The sequence below is a fragment of the Equus przewalskii genome, chromosome 14 (genome assembly GCF_037783145.1).
Source record: "Equus przewalskii isolate Varuska chromosome 14, EquPr2, whole genome shotgun sequence".
Lineage (NCBI taxonomy): Eukaryota > Metazoa > Chordata > Mammalia > Perissodactyla > Equidae > Equus > Equus przewalskii.
The window spans coordinates 33,337,248-33,351,330 of NC_091844.1; positions in this window are offsets into that span (position 1 = coordinate 33,337,248).

Genomic DNA, 14,083 nt, shown 5'->3' on the forward strand with positions numbered 1-14,083 from the left:
GTTAAGTTCGTGCACTCCACTTCTGTGGCCAGGGTTTTGCTGCTGGATCTGGGTGCAGACCTACACACCATTCTCAGGCCAAGCTGTGGCAGCATCCCACATACAAAATAGAGGTAGATTGCTCAGAGCCAATCTTCCTCACCAAAAAAGAAAAGAAAAAAGTTTGCTTTGCTTAGTGTTTTCTCACCCTGGTACAATCCTAATATATAATAATAACATTTTTGAGTTTTTATTATGTGCCAAGAACTGTCCTAAGGTACTTACACCAATTTTTAATGTAATCCTTGCATTAACCCTACATACTATTATTTACTATTTACATATCCATTTTGCTGATAAAGAAACAGAGGCTAAGTAACCAGCTGAAGGTCATCTAACCGGAAGTAGCTGCTCTGCTTCTGGACTTGCTCCCAGTGATCAGTCCCTGAGAGAGACTTCTGGGAGCCCCTCGCAGTCATTATTCCGTGATGCCGTAACACACCCTAAGCATGGGGCCAGACACTAATCTCTTATTCATATGAGTCTGTATCTTCCATTTCTAAAACAAGTGTATGCTCTTTTTCAAAATCAAAAAAAAAGTTATATTAAAAAGTAAAATATATCAAATTAATTTATAAGAAAGAGCCTCTGATCCTCAGCAGAAATATGTAGCTCTTATTTTTAAAAGTGTCCACCATTTGAAAGCCGCATTTCCCAGAGTAGCTCGTCACAAATTTTAATATGCCTAGGACATCACCCGGGGACCTAGTTAAAATACACACTCTGTTTCAGAGATTTGGGTCAAAGCTGTAGCTTTCTGGAAGAGACTCCCAGGGGATGCTGATGCTGCTGGTCTGTGGACCACACTTTTAGGGGCACTTTCACATCTCTATGCTGCAGCAAACACACCCAACATTTTGCCTACACCAGGCACCTACCACGCGGCCCTCCTCAGCACGGTAGGGCCCCTCTGTATCCCACACATGCCTGGTCCTTCAACACACCCTTCACCCACTGCTAGAGTCTTCACTCCACCTTTGATGTCCAGGTTACTGGCTTCCTCGTTCTTGCCTTAGGATCACTAAAGACATCTGAACAAGGTCAAATGGCTTTTCTCGCTCCTTGCACTACATGGAGACTGATGCTCTCTACTCTTAGCTGAGTCTCCACAACATCTATTCCAGATCTTGCTCCTCAAACTCCCAACAATCCCTCTCCCTTAAATTTCCCTGAGCGGGTGACGTCACTTCTTACTTTAGAGAGATATCAGAGGGCACTGAGCATACGCTCTACCCTCTTTCTTCCTCTCACCTTCTAAATAATTCTGTTTCTACATCTGTCTTTGTTTCCTCTTTTTGCATCAGTGATGCCCCTCTCGCCTTGCATGTCAGCTCTCCGTCTAGGCCAGTGATCCAATCCTTTACCTCCTCCAAAACCCTCCTTCCTCATTTTCCTCCTCCCTTCCCCTCTCCAGCATATTCCTGCCCTCAGTCTACAGTTTACAAGTATTCAGTCCTCCGTTAAGAGAAAAATCTTTCCCTTGGCTCTGACTCCTCCTCTGAACCCCACCTCTACTTGGATGACTCAAAACACGTCACATATGAACAAAACGAAACTCTGATTGCTCCCACCCTGCCACACCCCACATCCGCACCTCCCCACATCTTCCCATCTCAGAAAATTGTTCCACTGCTTGTCCAGTCCCTCAGGTCAAAAACTTAGGTGTCATCCTTCACTTGTCTTTTCCCCTTACCCCCAATATCATTAGCATGTCCTGCTGGTGATTCTACCATCAAAACGTATCCCAAATCTGACCCCTTCTCTCCATTTTTAGTGCTACCAGTCTGGTCTAAGCCACCTCATCCCTTGCCTGTATCATTCAGCAGCTTCCTATTATATGTCCAAACTTCTTACCCTCCACAGTCCCTTCTTCCGTCATGAAGCAGCCAAAGAGAATTTGAAATTGCAAATCTCGTCATGTCGCTTCTCTAAAATCCACCAATGGTGGGCTCTTACACTTAGAATGAAACTCAAACTCCTCCCCTGTCACTCTGACATCCATCCCTTTCCCCCTAGTTTATCAAGCACCGGATACGCTGTCCTTTTGCTGCTTCTTTTTTTTTTTTCAAGGAAGATTAGCCCTGAGCTAACATCCGTGCCTCTCACTTCTATTTTATATGTGGGACGCCTGCCACAATGTGGCTTGATAAGTAGTACTAGGTCCACGCTGGGATCCGAACCGGTGAACTCCAGGCCGCGGAAGCGGAGAGCACGAACTTAACCACTAGGCCACCAGGCCAGCCCCCCACACTGTCCTTCTTTTTGTTCCTTGAACATGCAACACTCAGTCCTGCCTCAGGATCTATGCACTTTCTGCTTCTACGGATTGGAAAGTACTTATTTCGTGCCTTGTCGTATTTTCATCAACAGAATTTTCAACATTTGGAGTGATCTTCGTTGTCTGCAGACTGTCCCTCCACTCTAGAACGCGAGCTCCAACACAGTGGGGTGCCTGCCTGCCCCATTCACCTCGAAGTAAACAATCGCCCAGAGGGCTCTGGTAAATATGGACCTATTGAACTAATAAACGAGTGAGTCACCTTATTACTCCTGGAAGCTGCAAACCAGTTCTCTATAATCCCCTTAGCAAACTTCTAGAATGAATAGTCTGCAACCACTGCTTCTCCTTTTCACTTCCACCACCATTTTCTCTGTATTATGACTTTCCTCCTCACCACCCTTCTGAAACTGCTCCCTTGAAGGTCACCATGGTGCCATAATGACCAAACCTAACTGCCTGTTTGAGGCCTCAGCCCCTTTAACCCCTACATATTTGACACTGTTGACCGCTTCCCTTTTCCTGCAGAGTGACTCCTCTCTCTAGGCTTCTGACAGTCTTGTTCTGTAGACCACATCTTGACCAACCCTTTAGCTGGCTCCTCTTTCTGCCCCTGATCTCAATCCATGGGTCTTCTCAGTTGTCTGACATAAAGCTGTGTCTTTTTCTTTATTCTGCATGTTCTCCTTCCATGAACACATCTCCTAGGACTTCAGCTTTTACTTCTTTGCTCATGAGTCTAAGCAGATCCCTCCATCTCCACTCTCTCTCCTTCCCTTCATGTAAGTCCCAACTCATGTCCCAAACCCACCATCACTCTATGACTTTCCTGCTTGTGTTAAGAAACTGCTTTTCTCAGAGGATCAAGATACTAGAATTCTCTCTGAGTACCTCTTAATTCTCACCATCTTATTCAACCAGTACCGTCTGTGGGTTCTTCCCTTGAAATAGTCCTGTTCATTCTTATTTCTACTACCAACTCTCTATTACCTCCCACACGGATAAACTATAATAGTCCACGAGTTGATTTTCCCATCTCTTGAGTCACCTTTCTCCAAGCTACTGCCATCCAAGCCCCCTTTATGGCTCCCCCCACTGCCTACAAGGAAAAAGGAGAGAGCTCAAAGTTGTTCAGAGCTTCAAGCCAGTTTTCTTAGATTTTTCCACTTTTTTTCAATATTTTAACTTACTTTTTACAGGATTTTCTACAATTGGAAGTGTAATCTCATCTCACTGATCATCTCTACAGTTCATGGCATTAATCTTTATAATCAGATTGTAAGACCCAGAAGGCATGATTGGATCTTGACTTTTCTGCATCTGCCTAACATCAGTTCAGGAGTGGCCAATTAAAGTGTGTCCAACCAATTTCTTCTGAAACATAAGTCTTCTAAAGTCCATTATTTACAGAGAAGTATCGAATGATAGAAGTGAATGATTACATTAATAAATATGATTGAAGTCTCTGAACATTTTAACAATATTAGCAGCTACATATACAATCAACTGAAATTCTTGTTGTATTTCTCTCATTGACAAAAAGATTTTTTTCAAATACAGATGAAATTCAGCTAAATTTTCCACTCAAGAAAGCATCTCTCATCCTTGAAAAGTGTTCTCTTGGTTTCTTATCCCATCTAGTTATCAGCTATTTATCTCTTTCCTTGTACAATCAAGTTTCTTGAAAGAAGAGTCTATGCTGCTTTTTTTTTTTAAGATTGGCACCTGAGCCAACCTCTGTTGCGAATCTTCTTTTTTTTTTTCCTTCTTCTTCTCCCCGAAGTCCCCCAGTACATAGTTGTGCATTCTAGTTGTAGGTCCTTCTGGTTCTGCTATGTGGGGCACTGCCTCAGCAAGGATTGATGAGCAGTTCCAGGTCCACGCCCAGGATCTGAACCAGCGAAACCTTGGGTCCCTGAAGCGGAGCACGCTAACTCAACCACTTGGCCACAGGGCCGGCCCCAGTCTATGCTCTTGTTTCTCTTTCAAGTACACGCTTTCCGAGGTTGATCTCACATTTCTTCAATTACCACATCGTGGGCTCTCAGTACATAGTGAGCGCATGAGTGAATGAATACATGAACTCTTGTTCTTCCTGGGCATTCTCACCCATTCTTACAGCTTCAAATACCCACAGACAAGCTCCTCACTTCGGAATCTAAAACTCCACTTTGACCTTTCTTCTTTGCTGCGGTCCTGTAGATCCCTAACTGCTGCTGGGCAGTCACTCCTAGATTCCTACCTAGAACTTTGAGTTCAGTATTTTCCTATCTAAATGCATCATCTTTTCCACTAACTAGGCTCTTCTTTTTGTATTTCTTACCCTCATCAATGAAATGACCATCTTCTAGGTCGCTAAGTCATAAACTGGAAATCATCTTAGACTCCTTCTGCTCTTGTTGATGATTCCTCCTAAGTTTCTTTCAAATGTGTCTCCTACCCTCCTTGCTTGGTAAATCCTACGCCCTTCAATTCTTCTCTCAGTCATCACCACCTCTTGGAAGCCTTCTCTGAACAGCCCATTTCCCCTTCTTTATCTGCTCATTCCAGCACACAGCAATCAAAGGAGGTTGAAACCACCAGCTTAGAAGCTCTTGAAGGGCAGAGAGTAAGGCTTGGCTACCTTTCATTGTAGGCATATGGCATACTCTCCATAAATATATGTTCAAGTCTTGACCGAACTGGCCTCTCCCCTGCGTCGCCTTCACTGCTGTGATTCTGTCATCTCTCACCTGGATTACAACTACAGGCTTAACTGACACTACTCTCCCAGGGATGCCCACCTCCAAACACCCTCCACAGTGTGGTCAGAATGAGCTTGTAAAATGTTAACACAAACACTTCGCGGAGAGGCCCAGAGAGCAAGACACTTACCCAAGATCACACAGTTGGTTAATGGCTGTGGCAGAGTCTGCTAAATGTCTATTGTCAAGCCTTAAATGAAACCAGAGACTCTGATCCAGCAGATTCCATCCATAACTGTTCACCAAAGATTTTTCAAATAGAGTCAGAAAGCAATGCTGAAGCTACTCTTTTTTTTTTTTTTTGATTTTTTTTTTATTTTTTCCTTTTTCTCCCCAAAGCCCTCCGGTACATAGTTGTGTATTCTTCGTTGTGGGTTCTTCTAGTTGTGGCATGTGGGACGCTGCCTCAGCGTGGTCTGATGAGCAGTGCCATGTCCGCGCCCAGGACTCGAACCAACGAAACACTGGGCCACCTGCAGCGGAGCGCGTGAACTTAACCACTCGGCCACGGGGCCAGCCCCCTGAAGCTACTCTTTATACCAAATTCCTTATGCAGCAAAGTAAAGGTCATCCACTACCATCTCTAGCATCTTCATGTGATTTGTTTCCCTGTTGAAGCACTGGCAGCTTAAGAATCAAGAGAAAACACTCTACGCGTATTCTCAAAGAAAGTATGAACAAATTCAAAGCTAATATTAAAATAGAAATATTTTGGTTCAGAGCCGCCTCAGATGGAGTCATCGTCTGCTGCAGGGATCCTAGCATCTCACAACTTTGAAAGGCCAGCAGGAAACAGGAAGGGAGGCACAGCAGAAAGAGTGGACTGTTTATCCAATCAGGTCACTCACTGTGTCAGGAAGCAAATAACCAAACTGGAGCAGAGTCTTCTAGCCTTATGTTGACCTCATTTACTAACCCAAAGACCAGACAACCAGACAGCTATCTTCCTTGTGTGTCAAGACACTGACAGTAAAAGAAAAACACACACAGTTATATTTGATTTGCCACTCTCCTTCTGAATGACTACTAAACCAAAGTCCAATTAGGAGGACAAGGAAAATCCTGAGAGATCTTGACATTTCCAGTTGTTGGTACTAGAGATGAGGAGTCTAAAAAAGAAAAATAGACATTCACGGAGATTTCAGAGCATAGGATAGTCAGGAAGTTCACTTCTGCTGCCTTTCCTCTTGCAAGTTGACCCAATCAGCATAGCTAGGGCGTTAGTGTTGCAATAACAAACAACCCATTTTAACCAACGTCCTAAAACAGCGAACATTTATTTCTTGCTCACATTACACGTCCATTGTGGGTTGGCTGTAGGATCTGCTCCACGTTTTTGACATCCTCAATTTAGGAACCATCCACACCGATAGAAGAACTGCCATCTTGAACCACGTTATCCAATAAAAATATAATGCAAGCCGCCAATGTGAGCCACACGTATAATTTTAAATTTTCTAATAGCCATCTTTTAAATGGTAAAAAGAAATTACTTGTAATAATATCTTTTATTCAACTCACTATATTCATAATAGTATCTTTTCAATAAGTAATAAATATAAAAATTATTCATGAGATATGCAAAGCATTTTTTGGGTACTAAGTCTTTGAAATCTGGTGAATCTTTTACACTTAGAGCACACTTCATTTTGGACTAGCCACTTTTTTTGTTTTTTTTAAAGATTTTGGGTTTTTTTCCTTTTTCTCCCCAAAGCCCCCCGGTACATAGTTGTATATTCTTCGTTGTGGGTCCTTCTAGTTGTGGCATGTGGGACGCTGCCTCAGCGTGGTTTGATGAGCAGTGCCACGTCCGCGCCCAGGATTCGAACCAACGAAACACTGGGCCGCCTGCAGCGGAGCACGCGAACTTAACCACTCGGCCACGGGGCCAGCCCCTGGAATAGCCACGTTCAAGTGCTCAGGGGCTACATGTGGGTGCAGAGTGGATCTGACATTGGTACAGAAAAGAGAGCTCCAGAGGGTCTTACACCACAATGAAATACTCAGCGCAGAACTAGTCACATGGCAACACCCAATGCCTAGAGGCTGGGAGATGCAATGCTACCAGGTTCCTGGAAGAGAGAGGGCTGGGACCATGCAGTGAGCAGCCTTCAGGACTGTCACGTAGGCCTTCATGAATAACATCTTCCAGTCACAGCAATAGCTACTGTAACTGTGGTGTTGAAAAGCCAGACTTCTAGGAGGCCAACAGAATGAGGCTTTATTTTTCTCCTCTCATAACCAATTCAGATGTCTGGGGCGAGATCTTTCCCCATCCTGGAATGGACTCTCAGGCAGGTTCCATCATATTTTGCAGGCTCTCTGACGTAACAAAAAGTCCTTCAGTCGCTTCAAGTTGCAAAACCATCTCAACTGGGTAATTAAAATGTAGCATTCCAGGGGCTGGCCCGTCGCCGAGTGGTTAAGTTCACGCGCTCCGCTGCAGGCGGCCCAGTGTTTCGTTCGTTCAAATCCTGGGCGCGGACATGGCACTGCTCATCAGACCACGTTGACGCGGCATCCCACATGCCACAACTAGAAGGACCCACAACGAAGAATATACAACTATGTACCAGGGGGCTTTGGGGAGAAAAAGGAAAAAAATAAAATCTTTAAAATGTAGCATTCCATATAATACTCTGAATCTCATTTAGAGTTAAGGAATCTGCCTTCCACAGATCAGGCCTGTGAGGCTTGAGAAATCCACGTGGGCAAGAGCGCCGATGTGGTAAGGTCCTCTCCATTTGCCTGCCCTGTGCCTCTGCCCCTGCTTCCTGCAGCTCCTCCAGAAATGAAGGAGAATGGGAGGAGAGGTGGCAACAACAGGAAAGGTTCTACTTTCCTGCTATGAACCGAACCTGGTGTTGGTCTCCTCTTAGCTTGTTCAGGTTCAAATCTGACTCTTCACAGGAGCTTTGCCTGGTTTTCCGTTTCACTGCCCCACCCCCAGCAACCTTAAGATACACTCCCGGTGAGGCAGGCCACGTGTGTTCCCACAGCTGGCTGCCTACATTTTCTCCTTCTGCCTCTGAGAATCCGATTGCCATTCCCTTTGTCAAGTTCACATCCCTCCTGTTCAGGCAGTCTTCCTTGGCAGGATTTTTTACAGCTCCACATGGCCTTCTCTTGCCCGTGGCTCACACTGGAAACACTCACTCATGCATCCTGGGCCCCAACAACCCAGGAGCACAGGCTGATTCCAGTGCAGCCTCCTCTCTTTGCCTCTGGCACCAGGACGCTGGCTGGTTACAGCCTCTGGCCTTTAAGCTGTATTCAGGCATGATCTGCCACCAGCCACTGGACTGCACAGATTCCTGTGGACACAGGTCAAGGTTGGAGTCTATCTGAAGCCCTTCACAGTCTGCGTGGGGTGAAAGTAAAAACCCTCATACTGCCCTCACTGAGTAGAAAGGAAAATTCCATTGCATTGCAACTGTTTTCCCCCAAAGAGATAATCTCCCTAATTTCCAACTTTTATCTCCCCAAGCTCTTCACCTCTTTTAGATCTTCCATATGGGAGAAGAGCAAAGGGTCACAGAACTGGCCTTTGGCCACCCCTTTGCAAGTCCTACATTGCTTGATGTGAGAGTACCTGTCATCTACTTTTTGTTCTGGTTCTTTCAAGGGCATCAGCTGAGTAGAGACAAAAAGAATCTCATTTCAACATCTTGTTAAACTACTGTATATTGACCATCCATGCCAGCGTCAGTCATTCTACTGACATTATCTTATTTATTCCTCATGTCAATGCTGCAACGTGGGTGTCAATATCTCCATATTAGAGAGGCATATGCAAGGCTCAGAGAGGTTAGATAGGAACTGATGAAGCAGCCTGGTATTTTATCTGTCTACTGACTATCAGATACAACCTCCTTCTGAAGTAGGGGTGGAAAAATTCAGAATCATTTAAAATTATTCAACTTCTGTGGATTGATCTTCCGTTTGATTGTCTTGTCAGGAGGAACTACAGGCATCCTTATCTGGACACGAAGCAGACAGCGCTTTCATCTTAATGTGAACTCACCAGCTAGCTCACCACTCTTGTGTCATTCTGGCACGCAAGCATGTTCAGCTTCACAGATTTGCACACATCAGAAATCTCTTTCCTCTGAGCTGTCATTCAGAAGGAAATTTGATTATAAGAATTGTAGGAAACTTTTGATTGGATGAAATCTAACTGATCAGAACTGTAAAATAACAGGAACTTTCTTCTGTATTCTAATTTTAAAATAAAGAGGCAAGTCACAAGAAAGCACGCGATGTGAGAGACTGGTGCGGAATGGGGGCTTTTAAGAGATTAGCTTCCTGGTAGTGTCCTGACTTGTCCGGATGCAGTCCACTTCCTTCCCCAATTCCTCCTTTCCTTCTCTGGCTCCATGCAATAAGAGCTGAAAGGCAGAAGGACCACCTCCAGTAAAGCAAGATCCTCGTCAGCAAAGAGAATCTCAGGCAGCTCCATGGTACTCCTTAGGAAAGCAGGAGCCTGGCCTTGCAACTTTAGAGAGCTTGTCAAGCTAAAGACTTGATATTAGGAGAGTGCCTGCTTAATATTCAAAGAGCAGGAAATCTCAATTTGCCGGAACATCACATTCCCACAGCATTCTGGTATATCCAGATTTTACTCTCAGTTGCTTCTTGCCTCACCAGGGAACAATACAGTGATGGTGATTTAAATCCTGCTGACTTCTCCCGGACTAGCCCCTCAGGACTGCTGAGAGCAGGGGGTCTCAGCTAAGAAAGTCATGAGCAGCTACTTACGCTACAGGTCACCTGTGTCTACTAAACCCCAAATAGAAAGCCTCTTACTTGAGAAGCATGACTTTGTGAAGCTATAATTGACATACAATAAGCTGAGTATATTTAAAGAGTATGACTTGGTGAGTTTTGATATACGTGTGTACCCGGGAAACCATCAGCACAATCAAGATAAATGGACAAGGCCATTACTCTAAAAAATGTCCTTTTCCCTCTGAAATTCCAACCCCACTCCACTCCTCTTTGCCCTCCTCCCCCATCCGCAGACAACCGCTGGTCTGTTTTCTGTCACTATAGATTAGTTTGCATTTTCTAGAATTTTATATCAATACAGTATGCACTCATTTTTGTCTGGCTTTTTTCACTCAGCATCCTTAATTTGAAATTCACCCATGTTGCGTGTATCAATAGTCCATTCCTTTTTATTGCAGAGTAATATTCTATTGTGTGAACAGATCCAATTTGTTCCTCTATTAACCTTTGGTTGGATATTTGGGTTGTTTCTAGTTCTGGACTATTACAGATAAAGCTGCTATGGACATTCATGTACAAGCTTTGTATAGACATGTGCTTTCATTTCTCTTGGGTATGTATCCAAGAGTGCAATGGCTCACGTATGTTTAACTTTTTTAGAAACTGTCAAACTTCTCCAAAGTGGTTGTCACTATTTTACCCCCCCACCAGCAGCGGAGGAGAGTTTCATTTCCTCCACACTTTTGCCAACTTTGAGTGGTCAGTCTTCGTGATTTCAGACATTCTAATACACGTGGAGACAGCCCTGATGGTCTAGTGGTTAAGATTCAGCACTCTCACTGTCACTGCCTAGTTTCATTTCCCAGTCAGGGAGCCACACCACCCGTCCCTCAGTTGTCATATTGTGGCAAATGCATGTTGTTGTGATGCTGAAAGCTATGCCACCAGTATTTCGAATGCCATCAGGGTCACCCATGGAGGACAGGTTTCAGCAGAGCTTCCAGACTAAGACGGACTAGGAAGAAGGACCTGGCCACCCACTTCCAAAAAAAATTGGCCATGAAAACCCTATGAACAGCAGCAGAGCATTGTCTGATAGAGTGCCAGAAGGTGAGAGGATGGCACAAAAGACTGGGCAGCATTCCACTCTGCCATGAGGTTGCCATGAGGAGTTGGAATCAACTCAGTGGCACTAACAACAAGTAAACATGTGCCGGTATCTCACTGTGGTTTTAATTTGTGTTTCCCTAATGACATTGGGCATCTTTTCATGTGCTTATCTGCCATCCATCCATCTTCTCCCATAAAGTGCCCCCGTTTTCATTATGTTGTTTGTTTTCTTATTACTTGACAAAACGTGGCTTTTGATCACACAGCAATTTTTTTCTGTGTAGACACCCAGTGGTATCAGTAGAGCTAGGTTAAAAAAGTTTTAAGTACGTGTACAAGTGCACGAGTATATGTATAAATAGACACACATGCTAATGAGCTGAGGACATTTTGCAACATATAATGTTAGAGAATAAAATCCCCTGAAGCCTCAAAACCACTATCAGCAGGACAGAGCTATTTGCATGGCTATGTCTGACCATAGAGGTTTCCCTTTAAATAAAGAAAAGCCTAGAGCGCAGGGTCCTGGCTGGAAGTGGTCTAGTAGGAAGTGTTGCTGTAGCAGATAGGTCAGGAGTGGTGAAGGCTGTGAGCAGGGCGTTCCTGTGGCAACAAGAGAGATAGCCAGAAGGTGGAAAAAACCAAATACATCCACGATGGAGCAGAGCGCTTAAGCACATGGATTCAGAAGCCAGGCAGACCTGGGTTTGAATCTCCTTAGATTACCAGCTCAGGGATCTTAGGCAATTTGATTAACCTCGTTTTCTTCATCTGCAAAATGGGAATGAAGCTGCCTCACATGATTTTGTACAAATTAAGTGACAAATGTGTGTGGTATGTAGCAAAATTCCTGGCACTCGTAGTCAGCGCTAATTAAACTCCATCTCTTCTTATGAAATTTTAAGTGGGGGTCAAGAGCATGAACTCTGATTCCAGCCAGATTGGGCTAGAACCCTGACTCTAACCATTCCTAGGTGTGTGGCCTTGGACAAGTCACTTCACCTCTCTGTGCCACAATCTCCTCATCTGTAAAATGGGGAAAATGTGGTATAAATCTCCTAGGATTGTTCTGAACGTTAACTGAGTTCATATCTGCAAAGTGCTTGGACTGGTGGAGCAGACTGGAAGGGTTTGCTATGACAGCTCCGGTGATCCCCTGAGCTCAAGTCAGACATCAAGGAGCCTCCTGACGTGGCTGGTAGCTACTTCATTCACATTACCCAACCAACAGCTATTTAAAAAGCACCTACTATGCACAAGCACTGAGCTAGATGTTAGGAGGGATTGAAAAAATTGTAAAACACAGACGCTTTTCTGACCCCAAAGCACACAAACCCTGAAACAGGAAGCATAGTTGATAACATCAGCTGACATGGGATGTGAGTTTTGCTAAATGCCTGGTGCAAATAGACGTTAGAGAAATTTGGAGACACAGGGTCTGCCACGGAAGTGGAGGGAAGTACAGAGATGGGGGAACTAAGGCATTAGGCTGAAACTTGAAGGGGGAATAAGAATGAGAAAGCCAAAGAGACACGGAGCAGAGACAGTTCTAGGCCTTGGGGTGCATGAGCAAGAGGAGGTTACAGAAGCGTGATGGTCTTCATAAGGACCAGTGAGAGGGCAGTGTGGGTGGAGGGGAAGGCGGCAGAGGAGAAATCCGTCAGGAGAGGTGGGGGCTAGTTTGTGGAGGGCCTTCACCGCCAGGCTATTGCTTCAGCATCTAGACCGCAGGCCGTGGGGATGCAAGCAGTTTATTGGTAGTTTTTAACTTTAATGTTGATAAAAATTTCCCAAGCCAGCCCTGATGGTGGTGGTTGAAGTTTGGTGCACTCTGCTTTGGCAGCCAGGGTTCAGTTCCTGGGCGTGGAACCACACCACTCATCTGTCGGTGGCCGTGCTGTGGTGATGGCTCACAGAGAAGAACTAGAACGACCTACACCCAGAATATGCAAATAAGTACTGGGGCTTTGGGGAGGGAAAAAAAAAGAGAGAGAGAGAGAGGAAGATTGGCAACAGATGTTAGCTCAGGGTGAATCTTTCCCAGGGGAAAAAAATACCCATCTATTTAAAAAAAAAAAAAAAAAAAAACAGGAATGCAAACTGTGGGCCCCACTGCACACTTATGAGATCAGAGTCCCTGAAGCTGAGACTCAGGCATATGTTCAGAGAAGAATGCCACAGCCCATTTGCCATGTGTGTCAGAACAAAAGCTGAAACCCATTGCTACAGAACCTTTAAAACATGATTTCCACAGATGGCTTCTACGGCGGAGGGGTCAGAAGAAAGGAAGCTAGGATTTGTTGAGTGTCCACACATGCCAGGTGACTTACAGGCATTATTTCATTACGTCCTAACAAGGACCCTATGAGGGGACATTGTTATTCTCATTGTAGGGATGAGGAAGCCAATATTCAGACGTGTCACAAATGCAGGAAGTCACAAACTGGGCCTTCAAACCAAGGTCCCAGGCTCCAGGACCTGCATTTCCCACATATCGCATAACCTCCCCATAAACACTCATATGCATTTTTCCCTTGAAACTTAACACAGTTTAAAAAGTCAAGTAGCACGTGTGGTGTCATACACACTCTCCTCCCACCCTCGTTTCTCTCCTCCAACGGTGTCTAAATTTCACCTTCCCTTTGTCCTGAATCTGAGCCAAAATCACTGAGAGCTATCGTTGCAAGCTAAGTTTATTTTTTCAGCAAGCTAAATTAACTTTCTCCTGGCTTTCTTTCTCTTTCCCCCATTCTTTCCTCTCCAACATCTCCTAATCCACCCTAGGCAGTTTTGAAACTCCTTATTCAGAGAAGAACACAAAACGGAGCCTGAAGTCTTCAATAATGCCTTCTGGGGTTTTCTTTTGACCTTGAGGCTGACGTGGGGTGGCAGCAGGGAGCATTTTGTCCATGGTGGGCTTCAGACAAAATCCAAAGGAAATGATGTCGACGCTCTGTTGAGCTTTCTTTAGTGTCTACCAACAAGCCCTGGGAAACTGGTCATTAATTTAATCTAAACAAGGTCCTCACTCTGCTTTTGAAAGCCATCCTCTGCTGGTAGAACTTTAGCCACTGCGTGTGTGTGTCTCTGCGGTCTACAAGAGACACTTCACATCTTTACTTAAATCGATACTGTCTTCTCCACCTGCGGGTAAGATTCTCACCTTACAATGCTCCCTTCTATT